At 28.5% G+C, this 13507-nt stretch overlaps 2 long non-coding RNA genes across 4 annotated transcripts; both read right to left on the bottom strand.

Annotated features, from left to right (window-relative positions):
* Window positions 1–222: 222 nt before the first annotated feature.
* Window positions 223–1122, bottom strand: LOC107915921 (uncharacterized). Its single transcript, XR_001689314.2, has 2 exons — window positions 816–1122; window positions 223–524 (listed from the first exon to the last, which is right to left on the bottom strand). It is a non-coding gene; the product is annotated as an uncharacterized lncRNA (long non-coding RNA).
* A 2897-nt stretch (window positions 1123–4019) lies between these two features.
* Window positions 4020–7972, bottom strand: LOC107916168 (uncharacterized). Of its 3 annotated transcripts, none has more exons than XR_001689410.2 (3): window positions 7668–7972; window positions 4804–5566; window positions 4020–4717 (listed from the first exon to the last, which is right to left on the bottom strand). It is a non-coding gene; the product is annotated as an uncharacterized lncRNA (long non-coding RNA). The 3 variants fall into 3 exon arrangements; XR_001689411.2 differs by having other exon boundaries at window positions 4804–6988; window positions 7668–7966; XR_001689409.2 differs by having other exon boundaries at window positions 4804–7966.
* Window positions 7973–13507: the final 5535 nt, after the last annotated feature.

Below are 13507 nucleotides of genomic sequence, written 5' to 3'. Positions count from 1 at the left end.
AATTACAAGAAGAAGATAAAACCCTAACAACGATACAATTAGCGTGACTTGAACTCAGGCCACACGTGAGTCAGTGAACACCCTGACAATCAAGCCAACATGGGATTCTAAATGACAAAGCTTTAAATGAACATAGCAGCCTACACCAAACAACAAAATAGTTGCCATTCTACATTGAAATCTATCTACCATATAATAATTATCATTATTTAAAGCCCTTAGTAATTTCACTTGACATTTATTCTATGGTTCAATCCATGACTGCTTCATTACATCAAATTCAAATCCAATAAATAACAAGTTTGATAATTCATAAAGTTACAAACAAGGTTAAATTAAATATTCATTCTAAACCTGTAACCCCACGTAGCTAATATTCTGTCAAACAAAGCCTCTGAATCATGGATTAAAGTCGGTGGAAACAAAATATCAAACACCATAGGAATAGTCATTGCCAAAGCTTTAATTGAGTGGCAGAAAAGCTCAAGCTACATGGGGTGTAGATAAGCAAGTCGGCTTTACAGCTTAAATAAAAAATATATTTGTTAATATATATAAATAAAGATGAACAAATCCTAAAACTCCTGAAAATCTAGTAATGAAATTAAATTATTAAATCTATATAACTAAATCAGATCATAACAGCATTTGATTTTCTCTTTCCTAGTTCCCACATGTATTCCTAGCAAACAAACAGACAACAGTAACAGAAAGAGAAAGAACAAATGTGGTAAATCAGATCATAACAGCATTTGATTTCCCTTTCCTACAACTTTTCTTAGCAAACAAACAGACAACAATAATAGAAAGAGTACATTTTCTGGCGCCTAAAACTTGGTGAAGAGGTGATAAGCTTTGGCCTTGAGAGCGACAGCACGAGCGTGAGACTGCTAGTTGTCGTCAGAATCGGATGGGAATGACAGCGAGGAGGCAGAAAATTTGGCGGAAAAGAATTTCTAGGGTTCTTAATTTGGGGAAAATGGGAATGGGTAGAAAATTTGGTAGAAAACAATAACTTTTAATTGAAGGAATTTTTTTATAGAAAAACTGTAATAAAAGACTTTCTAAAACGACATCGGGGGAGGGTAAGGAATTACAACTGAAAATACACGTAAGAGCCAGTTTAACATTATTTCTCGGAAGTAATTTTTGGACAAAAAATACTTTTGAAATAAAAGTATTGTTAAACTTGATGCTTTTGAGATAAAAAATAGTTTGCAATTTTTTGACTAAAGGAAATTTTAGTTTTTGCTCAAGTACTTTTTGTTCCAAAAGTATTTTTGAAAAGTAATGTTAAAATTGCCCTAAATCTAAAATTATGCGGTTTTAGATATACAATTTTTTCTTTATTCATAATTTTTTTTGAATAATTTCATTACATGTTCTGATTATATAAAATGTTTAGAATTATTCATACTTTCTCCTCAATCCATAAATAGGAGGATAATATGTTTCCGTACACTTGAACTCAAGTCCTCATGTATTGGCAACAATACTCTTGTCAATCAAACTAAAACTTATTCAATCAAGTCGTAAAATTTTAATTCGATTTGAATTCGAAAAATTTAACTCATTTATTTAAATTGAAAATTAAACAACTTAAACAATTAAATTTAAATAATATAAAATATAATTTTAATTTTAATTTTTTTTCCAATCGGTTGGAATTCTCCCCATCCATAATATTAGAAATCAACCTTAAAACTATCAACAGTAATAAGCGGAATTTGCGGCCACAATTGGAAGCTTAGCTGACTGAATGGTAAATATTTAAGGCCAGTTCTTCGTTGTTTTTGAAAAGTATTTTTGAAAAGTGTTGTGAAAAAATTTTGAGAAGTGCTTTTGAAAAATTTAAGTGTTTGGTATTGCTGTCAAAAAGTACTTTTGAAAAATAAAATGACCATTTTAGATATGATATTATAAAGTAACAAATATGTTTTTAAATAATATTCAAATTAGTTAATATTATGATATTTTAGTAAAAATATAAAAATAATTTATTATAACTTATTATTAATATTTTAATATATAATATTAATTTTAAATATTTCTAAGTAATTAATATTAATTAATTATTAAATTTAATTAGAATATATAAATTATATTTAAATATTTAAATATAAAAATTAAATAATTTTAATTAGATATTGACACAATTGTATTATTATAAAAATTATTTTTTATTTTTAATTAATGCTTTTAACACATTTGTATTATTTTATTTTAAAATGTATTTGAATATATAACTCATATTAGATATTAACATAACATAGAAAACATAAACCTAACAAATTAAAATATTACATATATTTGGATTAAAGTTTTAAAAAGGGATAATATTTATATACCAAATATAAATACTAAAAATTTTACAATAGCATTTACAATTTAAAGTGAATTCATTAAACTAGAAACTATAGCATCTCTTGTTAATTCCATTTCAAAACTACTTGAATTGTTTGATTAACCGTCATCATCACCATCATCATCGTCGTCGTTGTCATCATCACTTTCTCGACCATGCGCATTTTCTGAATCAATAATATTCTCATATGCCCAGTTAATATCTTCGTATTTCATAAAATCTGCATCATTTCACCGGCATGTTTTCGGATAAAATTGTGTATCGTCATTTTAGCAACAACGATCATTGTTTGCTTTTCAAAACTATAACTTGACATATCCATTAAAATAACCCATTTTTTTTCAAAACACCAAAAGTTCGTTCAATCACACTACATAATGATGAATGTGAATGATTGAATATCTGTTCTTTACCAGATACCGATCTACCTCTACGAAAGTCAGGTAAATGATATCGCCCTATATGGTCCAAGATAACCTTTCATTTGAGGATATCCAGAATCAACAAGATAATATTTTCCTACAAGTCATAATATAACAAACAATTAATTCGAGAATTTTTTATAAAAATTATCAATTAAAGAACTTATACTTTATTATTTAGAAAATCACATATAAAAAAATATCTAACCATTTGGTGGGTGCGGAAATTTGTATTTCGGATCTCGAATTGCATCAAGAAATATTCTAGTGTCATGTACCGGTCCTTCCCATCCAGCCATGAAAAAGGTGAAACACATATTAAAATCACATACTGCTATAACATTTTAAGTCGGGATACATTTTCTTCCAATATAGGGAATTTGTTCATTTGGTGGAAGAATAGCGGCAATGTGAGTACCATTAATTGCACCTATGCAATCCTGAACAAATAATCATATTACTCTCGTGCATATTTTTAGTCAACCAAATATATTAAAATATAATAATATAAAATTAAATTTTAACCTTAAAATGCGGCATATATCTAGAATCATTATGTATTTGTTCGGGTATTGAGCTAAAAAAAAGGATCTTCGGGTGCAATTAGATCAGTGGCCATCCTTGAAACTTTCTCAAGCAAAGTTGCAAAGTTTCGACTTATTGTTGATCCAGACCTTTGAAATCTTTCTCAACATTGGGAAACTTTTGCGCCGGTGCCCAAGATGTATAAAAAAATTCCCAACATTTCACTAGAAGATAGGTTTCTTGAAGTTTGCAAGTTGTATCTTGTCTCCAAAACTCTCAACAAACTTGTTAATACCATTTTAGACATCCTAAAGTTAATCATACAACATGATTCGTGATCGTCAAGGATCTCTCTGATCCATGTCTCACCTGACTGTTTTGAATCCATGCATGGTTGCCTCAATATATACTTCTCGTAATATAATTGCACGGAAGAAGATGCAACAACAAATAATCGGTTAAAACATTCCATGCGTTGTAAAATCTCTTTCTTTTCCCTTTCATCATCACTTTCATCACCGCTGTAATTCTCAACTATACTCATCACATGTAAATAAATTTTATATCCAAAATCATATATAAACAACTATTGATAAAACTAATTTAGTATAAATAAGTAGAACATAAATTCAATATCCAAAGACCAAACATAAACAACTATTAATAAAACTAAATTACACATAAATAAGGAGAACATAAATTCAATATCCAAAAACCAAACATAAATAACTATTGATAAAATTAGTTTAGCATTGTTGTTTAGTTACATAATAGATATCTCTGAACCCTAGAAGATCAAAAAAAATTCAAATATCCTCTATTTCTGACTTAAGCCACAAAGCTCTAATTTTGGGATTAATTAATAAAAACATAATTCGCTTGTCCTTATTGAGCAATAATTTAAGTGCGAAAAAGTATAGCGGACTAGCTTCTGGAACTTCTTCCAACATGCTGTCAAGCACTTTGACTGCTTGTGGAATACCATATGGATCCATAACAGGAGTCAAACTAGATGTGGCTTGACTTATATTGTCAGCTGCATTGCATAATTTTTCTATTTGACTGGACAATCTTGCAGCCCCTCCAATTTGCTTTGAGGATTTCTTTCTTCCAGTTTTAAAATGTGAACTTGATATCCATCAATTTGAACATCATTTGAAATGTGAACATCATTTGAAATGTGAACATGATTTAAAATGTGAACATCATTTCTCATATTTTCTTCTTCATTCTCTTCAGGTATTTCGTTGTTAACATCCTCAAAAAAATTACTTCAGAGTGTACCAGAAGAAGGTGCCCATGCTTTATCACTTGTTGCAACTATCCCCATGAACATTTGGTCCAACTTCCCTTCGAATTCGAGATCAGTGCCCGATGTTCTAAATTTTTGAGCTTCAGGTACAACCTACATATAAAATGATAGTTTAATAACAATAATTATCAATAACCTCATAAATAAGAAAAAAAAAATATTCAGAATTATTAATGTACCTGTAGCCTACTCTCCCACCAATCATCAGATGCATCAACGGTTATTTTTATAGGATTCCACCCTAGACCAGTATCTTCACCTTTAAGTTTCTTCCAAGCTTTCCATTCTTTTTTTAGGGCATCTCACCTATTTTTAAGTTGTCTTTGTGAAAAACCCTTGCTCGTTTCTTTCTCAAAGTTGGTCATTATTTTCAACCATCCATCTTTTGTGAAATGAGTACTAGGCCTATTACTTTTCAATATCTCTTTAATACAAATATCACAAAATATTTCTGTCAATCTCTTATCCCACATTGCTTTCACTTTTTCACCACTAACTTTAACCGTTGAAGTACTCATCTATTGTGTAAACGAACAGATTCGTTTCAGCCAGTAAAGCAATCAAGAAAATCAAATGTCACATAAGTATATTTATTTACATGTGTATCAAAATATTTTCCTCTAATATTAATTTTACCAAAAAATGGACCCGACAGTAAATGTTATATGTCTTTATTATATTCTCAATGTCCAATGAAACTTCAAAAATTAGCCTAACAGCAATAACATGGCTAGCTCCCATTGTCTATAGAGGTAAAGTTCATTTCTTTAGGAAAAAAGATAAATAGAATTTTAGAAATTGATACATCAATGTTAACTGCATCCAACTATTCAGAATCCAAGGCAGAAGCAATGAAAGAAATGTAATAAGCTCACAAACCTAGGACTTACTTTGTCAAGTCCAAGAACCAAGGAATTCCAGAATAGGTTGATTGAGAATAAGCTAAAAATAGTCAAGGGGAAATAAATTAAACCAAATCAATCATTTACAAAAGATATTGTACTAACTACTGATTTTATCAATAAATTCACTCAAAAATCCATTCTCATCCATAGAAAAAATAATTTATAATTGAAAAAACCTAAAGTGTACTTGGAGACAAATGCAACTACTGATATTTATGGAAAATTGAAAACGTCAAATAAATAAATCAAATGAGTTCACTCATATATACTAATTTATATAGTACATTTATGTCATGAAATCAAATGGTAGAAAGGAAACCAAGCAGGGCAGTGCATGGAAACAACTTAAGGATAAAGCATAAAATAAAAGCATACTGTGATTTACAGTATTTCATTCAATCATTTTGCGTTCATTATGATTTTAGTTTTAAGACAAAAAGACAAAGAGAAGAAGATATATGGTGGTATGCAGTAATGTCGTTTTTTCCATTTGCATTTTCTTGGCTTTGCTGCATTAACTGTATTGTTTTTTTAAATTCACATTGTTTTGTTTGTTCTTGATGTAACTAATGCAGCATAATATAATATGTTATTGCAGCTGAGAGAGAAGCTGTTAATACTGCAGAAAGGGCAGAGAGAAAGCAACAGCTAAGGGAAAAAGTGAGCCACTTTTTCTTTATTTGTTTTTAACTTATTTCTTAGGTTTGATATTGGTTATTGGCGACATCAGCTGATGGTTTTGTTCGAGTATGCTATATGTAATAAATATTCTAAATTATTGCAGCATGAAAAATGAAAGTTACCCTACTGGATTTTGTTTAGGATATAAGTTGTTATACGATACTGGATCATGAAGCGCAGAACTGCATGAGCAATTATTGTACATATAAATTTTAATCTCAATAAACATATATGTATGATGTTGTTGCTCTATATACATAATGATATATTTGGATTATGTTTCTTGTCCAGTTTCTTAAACCAAATACATATGTATTCTAATAAAAATAAAGTAAATGACTGTAAACTATGATCAGAATGGCACAATGTTTCAATGGACTTATATTCAGCTTCACTTTGCTGCTAATTATTCAGATATTTACGATGAGATCAAAGAAGTTCTAGTAGTATTGTTGATGTTGCTTACTAAATACTTATACTATAGGTGCTAAATGCTGGGATTACAGTCTCATCCTTTGACCTTGTACGAACATTGTTATTTGGATAACTAAAATGAAAATCCATTTGATTTCTCTGGCAGAAACAACATGAGGAACTTCAAAGGCTTGAAATGGAAAGACAAGCAGAGATAAGAAGCCACAAGGGTCTTATGGTCTCTGAAAAGATGACCTCAAACAAACAAATTGCTCCGACAAGCAAATCTTTGTAGGAACTTGAAGAGGATTTTATGTGAACATATTGGTATTTCAATGCCAATTAGCAGCCAAAAACATACTTCCTGTAAAAGGAAAACTGCGGTTTGATGTTACTTTTATTATTGTTATTATTACTATTGCAAGCTTGAAGTTGTTTGCCTCAATAATAAGTTACCAAAAAATAGGCTACAAGAATTGGAACAAACTTCTATTGTAATTTGGTTGGTGGGGTTAGACCATTTGATTTTGAAAGATAAGCTTCCATGGAAGAATCCTAATAATTTTTTGCTTTATTATTGGTGATGATGGATTTTCAACGTATTATTCCATGGAAACGTATTACAGCAACATTAAAAACAAAAAAAAAGGGTCTTGTCTAATTGTGCTAAAAAAAAAACATGCAAAGTATCTAAAATATCAAATGGCACTCACTTTGAAGAATATAGGAGGAATTGGGTACCCATAATATTCAAATATTTAGTCTATATTTCTTCTATTTTCATCAACAAAAATAGTTTGGTCTTGCAAGTTTAACTCTAAACACTCCTGGGGATCTAGTAATCACTAAAGCAAAGCAGAGCAAAGCAGCAGAGGCACAAAGCAGAGCAAAGCAGTAAAGCAAAATAGGCACAAAAGCCAGAATTTTCCCTTCTTTTTTTTCTGTTGGAAGAGTTACTTACTTGCGGAAGAGGAAATAAAAAGCAACTAAAAACAAAGCATAATGAATTATTAAATAGAAGAAGAAGAAGAAAACAAACTCACCTGTGGAAAAGGAACAAAGAATAGGAAAGAGCTTTGAAAGCGAAAATGTGAAAAAAATGGGTATAGAGCTCCAAAGAACCAGCAGAGGAAAGAACGTTTTTTTGGGGGAGAAGACATGTTAAAAAGGTCAATTATCAGGCAAAAGCACTTTTGGCTGAAGAAAAGTTAAATTTTTTAACTTCTTCATCTGCAGAGGAGGACTTTTTAGATGGTGAAATTTTTTCTAAAATGGAGGCCGTTCTTCATTCCTTTTAAGAGAAAATGACTTTTTATTGCAGAAGTCCTTCTAAAATGCAAAGGAGAACAGGGCCTTAAATTACGATGGTTATATATATATATATATACACACTCTCTACTGTAATCAGTTGACAGAAAATATTAAAGAACTAAAATCATAAAATAATTACGATAAATGTTAGATTTATGTTATGGATTAGACATTCAGAATTTCTATAAAACTTTAATCTTTTTAAAATTTATTATCTATATAATTAATTGAATTATTTGTTGAATACCAATATTTAGTAAATATATTTTTGATTAAAAAATAAAGTAAATACTAAGGCTCCGTTTGTTTCACTGAAAATAGCTTCCGGAAAATGATTTCTGGAAAATGACTTACTTTTCTGGAAAAGCTAATATTTTCTGATGTTTGGATGAATCTGTGTAAAATATTTTCTTTTGTTTGGCAGGTTCTTTAAAAATATTTGATAAAAGTCGTTTTCAATTAAACAAACATACATTTGAGATTTTTTTTATTTTTTCATTGTTTAATTGAGTTTATTTGATATCTATAATTTTATATTTTACATTGTTTTTACATATATTAAAAATATTTTGTTAAATTTAGGTTCATTACAACGATTATTTTTTAGTTACATGACTACTAACTGAATATTTTTTTATTTAAAAATGTGACATTAACAAAATTGACAAAAAAAATCAACAATGTCTGCAATTGGACTTAATTTTCAAATCTGGAAAGTAGAGGGACTAAATTCTTAAAAATAAAAGTACAGAAACTAAATTATAAATTTGTGAAGAATATATAGACTTATGACATATTTTAACATTTATACTACAAAATATTTATTATTAATATATTTATAATTGTAATAAATAATTAGTATTAAAATATTAATATTGATATTTTCAATAATATGTGAAAAATATTATTTCTAAAATTTACTATTAAAATAAAATTTAAATATTAAATAATTTATTAAATATAATAAATTATATTAATTATATTAATAATTTATTATATGACTAAATATAAATAATTAAATACGTATGTTTAATAATATTAAAAATATAATATTTTATATTAATAATTTAAATATTTTTAAAAATAAAAATAAAATTTATTATCAATATAATAATATTAAATTTGATTTAAGTTAATTTTTATATAAAAGTAAAATTATCTATTGAGGAGCTCTTTTCTGGAAAATGATTTACGCTTTTCAAAAGGGTAAGTCATTTTATAAAGAAAAAGACTTATTTTCCGTTGACCTGTAAGTCATTTTCTGTTAACCAAGCTGTTTTCTGTGAAACAAACACAGGAAAATACATAAAATACTTTCCGTAAAACCTTTTACATATAGACAAACGAACCCTAAAATTGAATCTATTATAAATGATAATTAAAATATTTGAATCTATAATATTTAATTTTAAAAAATAAATATGTAAAAATAAATGAATCCAGACGTATGTGTATAAAGAAAGAGATGGGTAGTTGTCCAACAACTCGTTTAAAAAAGAAAAAGAGAGTATCCCTTACGTTGTGGAAGGAAATGGGAAAGGATCTCCGAAGAGTTGAGGTTTCGCATTCGATCCCTGGAGTCATGAAAAGTGATTTGAAATCCTTTTGGTGGGTGGTAACTGATATGCCTCTACGTGCTTACATACTCTTTTTTTGTAGATAATGAATCACTCCTAAGAAGACCCCATTGAGGAATTTGTCCAACCAAGGTAAACCATTAGATCATTTTATTGGAAAATATACAACTTATTAGTATAAAAAAAAAATCAAATTAAATCCTACCCCCCACATGCTTTAAGTTAAAGCAAATGCATTTTATTTCAAAACAAGCCAACTGCTCTTAAAGTTAGGAGAGGTTAAGCCGTACTGAATAAAGTCTTCTTTTTGTGGGGCGCACATTGAGATCCAAGTACCATCCGTCATCTCTTTCCATGTACCCCAACCTCTACAAAATCACACACCCTCTTCGTTCCGTAATATATATAGGCAGCTATTTAAACTTGGTAATTTATGTATATTTGGTATTTTTTTTAAAATTTAATTGATATTTAAATTGGAAAATTTAAGTTAATTTAGTATTTTTTAGATAATTAATATCGTTAGACGATCAGTATTATAATAACATGTGATAGCTTCACATTTCAACATGTGACAAAATAAAATATATAATTTTTTTAATAAAATTTTAATATCTTTTTATTTTTTTAAAATTTTCCCATGTTGAAATGAGAGGCTTCAATATGTCACCATGTTATTCAAGGGCAAAGTCAGGAAATTCTTTTAAGAAGACCGAAATTAAATTATAATTTTTACGATAGTTAAAATGTAATTTTACCTTTTGAATACCCTATATTTTTATATTTTTTAAAGGATTAAATCAATTTTTTATCGTTTTTAGGGGGCAAAATGTAATTTTATCTTTACTAATTTAAAATTTTAAAAATTTAAAGGGCCTAAATGGAAATTTTTCAATTTTAGAGGGGGCCAGGGCCTTTGCTAGCCCCCCTTAAATACGCCCTTGATGCTATTGGTTATCGATGCCACAATAGCATATTTTAATGGTGTTAGTAAGGTACCTAAAAACAGTACCAAGTTGACTTACGGTTTCCAAGTTTAGGTACCAATTAGATAAAAAAAAAGTTTAAGTATCAAGTAGGTATAAGTTGTCAAGTTCAAGTACATTCATATATATTAACCATATAAACAATAGGGTAAACTACACCCAAAGTCATTGAATTATTAGTAAGTTTACAATTTAGTTACCCAACTTCAAAAAGTTAAAAAATAGTCATTGAACTATTCTAAATCATTTAAGTCATTGGACTGTTAAGTCTTTTCTTTAAAAAAAAAATCTAGCTGGTGAGCTCCAAGTGTTGATTCGACAAATAGTATGGTGGAACATTAACTATTGATGAGTAGAACATACCTTAGAACCAAGCTGATCTGAAAGATAGTGCCGAATATTAAAGAAGAATGCTATTCGGATTTTAGCAGGTTTGTGCATTCAAAGCTGAAGAATACGAAGGAAATGGGAGCTTTCTATTGGTATCAGTGATGCGAATGGAGAAGGCCATACAATGGTGATTTTAACAACCTAGACTTAAATGAAAATTGTCAAATAGTACAGTGACTATTTTGTAACTTTTTGAAGTTGAGTGACCAAAATGTAAACTTGCCAATAGTTTAGTGACCTTAAATTTAATTGACCCTAACTTTTTGAACATTGTTGTTTAAACCAGACTATATCGATTGGTCGGACCGAGAACCGATTAGTGTACCAATTTGGAGATAGGCATTAGACTAGTTGATCCGGGAATCGGTATGGACTAGTTGATTGGGTCATTGAGTCGGTTGAACCATTTTTTTTATTTTTTTAATATTTTTATTTTTATAAATGTTTTAATAATTTATTTAATAGAACTGAACAGACCAATCGAATCAGTTGGACTAGCAAACTGGCGACCTAAATATGAAAATTATAAATTAAAAGTTAGGGGTTTATAAATTAAATTGTGGAAACTATGATATAAATGAAATTTTTGAGTATTTATATTGTATTAAATTAAATGAATAAAGCTTCATCACTATTTTCAAAATCGAATCAGATCAACTTATCAGACTGATTGGATTAGAAATCGATTGAGGTAGCAATTCAGAATAAGGGGTTAGATTGGTTGACTCGTGAATCGGTCGAACCGGTGATCGAACCAATTGAACCAGCTTTATCTATTTTTAAATATTTACTTATCTTTAATAATTTATTCAATCAAACTGGTTAGATCGATCAAATTGGTTAAATCGAAACTGATAGCTTGATTGGTTCACCTATCGTCCAACTCTGAAAATCTTTGAGCTTTGTTAATGACATATTATAAGTAAAATTATTTATTTATTGTTTGAGTTTTGAAGGAAGTGTGAAAGAAGAGAAAACAAAAAAGTTGTCATGTTTTTTTTAGGCATAATGATAAATTTAGCCCCTAACGTTTACTAATTTTTTCATTTTGGCCTTCAACCTTTAAATTTGAGTCAAATTGCTTGTTTTTGGACATAAAAGTGATTGAACTGTTAAAATTTTAACGGTATTGATGTAGTCACTCGCATGGAAATACACGTTTAATTCATAAAAATTAAAATAATAATAATATTTTAAAAATCAACAAATTTCAAAGAAGTTAAAAACTTTTAGAAGATTTATCCATGTTAGCAGTGAATTATACGTAATATGCCACATGAGCTACCACATCAATGCCATTAAAATTTTAATAGTTCAATAAGTTTTTCTATCCAAAAGCAAACAATTTGACTAAAATTTAAAGGTTGAGGGCCAAAATGACCCAAAAAAGAGAATAAGAGTCAAAATGACAAAATGACTAAACGTTAAGGGTTAAAATTATCATTATGCTTTTCTTTAATCAATCTTGGATTTTGAAATTTTCAAGTTTTAAAATGTCTTTTGGAATCCAAAATTTAACTATTATGAAATTGGATTTGGATTTGCCTAGGGTGTAAATGAACAAAACGTTCGATGAACTGTTCGTGAACCGTTCGTATAATGTTCGTTTTTGTTCATTTATTAAGCTAAATAAACGAGTATGAATTTTTTTTATGTTCGTTTAATAAATGAATGAACATGAACAGAGGTGTGTTCGATTCATTTATATTCACGAGCAAGCTCATTCAAAACCTTGTTTATTGGCTTGTTTATTTATTAATGATATTTTCTTATAAAAATTCCATTAGTATATATTAATAAAATCATCTTAAAACTCATTTATTGTTCCATTTGCATATATTAATAAAATTATCTTGGTTTGTATTTTTTTTCATTTATAATATAATTATTAATATTTATATTTGACTATTTTATATCTAAACAATATATGTGTTTATGTATTTATTGTTTGTTTGTTTATTATTTATTAACATTGTTCGTGAACATGTTCAATTATATGTTCATGAATATGTTCATGAACATTAAACAAAAGAACATGAACACACATAATTTTAAATAAATGAATATGAACAAAAGTTTGAAATTCTTAACAAACATAAACTGAACACAAACAAACTTAAAACTAAACAAACAAACATGAATAGAGGTTTGTTCGTTCAAGCTCGGTTCATTTACAGCCCTAGATTTACCTAAATTCAAATCCAATTTTTTATTTGTTATGCAATTAAAAAATTTGAATTTTCAAATCAAAATCCATTTTTTTACTCAAATCATAATTTCTAAAGAGTCTACTAGTTTTTTTTTGTCTTTTATTTAAAATCCAATATATATACACTTTTTAAAAAATATATATATTTGTGGTGTGATTTGAACTTAAGACACCAAACATATTGTTTGAAAAATTACATTTTTATGGAACTTTGAGGCATATTCATAATAGATAAAGGTGGAGAATTGAATCATAAAATTATGGTTTCTTATTCTACTCCATGAGACCTTTACAACGGCATATCATATGCTTAAAATGGTTGAGTGGTTGAATAACTAAGCTTGGAACCATATCTCACGCGCAAGGGGGTGCAGGTCCAAACCTGACAGGGTTTGAGGCACACCCGCACG

Source organism: Gossypium hirsutum, chromosome D10 (genome assembly GCF_007990345.1).
Source record: "Gossypium hirsutum isolate 1008001.06 chromosome D10, Gossypium_hirsutum_v2.1, whole genome shotgun sequence".
Classification (NCBI taxonomy): domain Eukaryota; kingdom Viridiplantae; phylum Streptophyta; class Magnoliopsida; order Malvales; family Malvaceae; genus Gossypium; species Gossypium hirsutum.
Note: the sequence above shows the minus strand (reverse complement) of the source record. Positions and strands in the feature narration are given on the sequence as shown.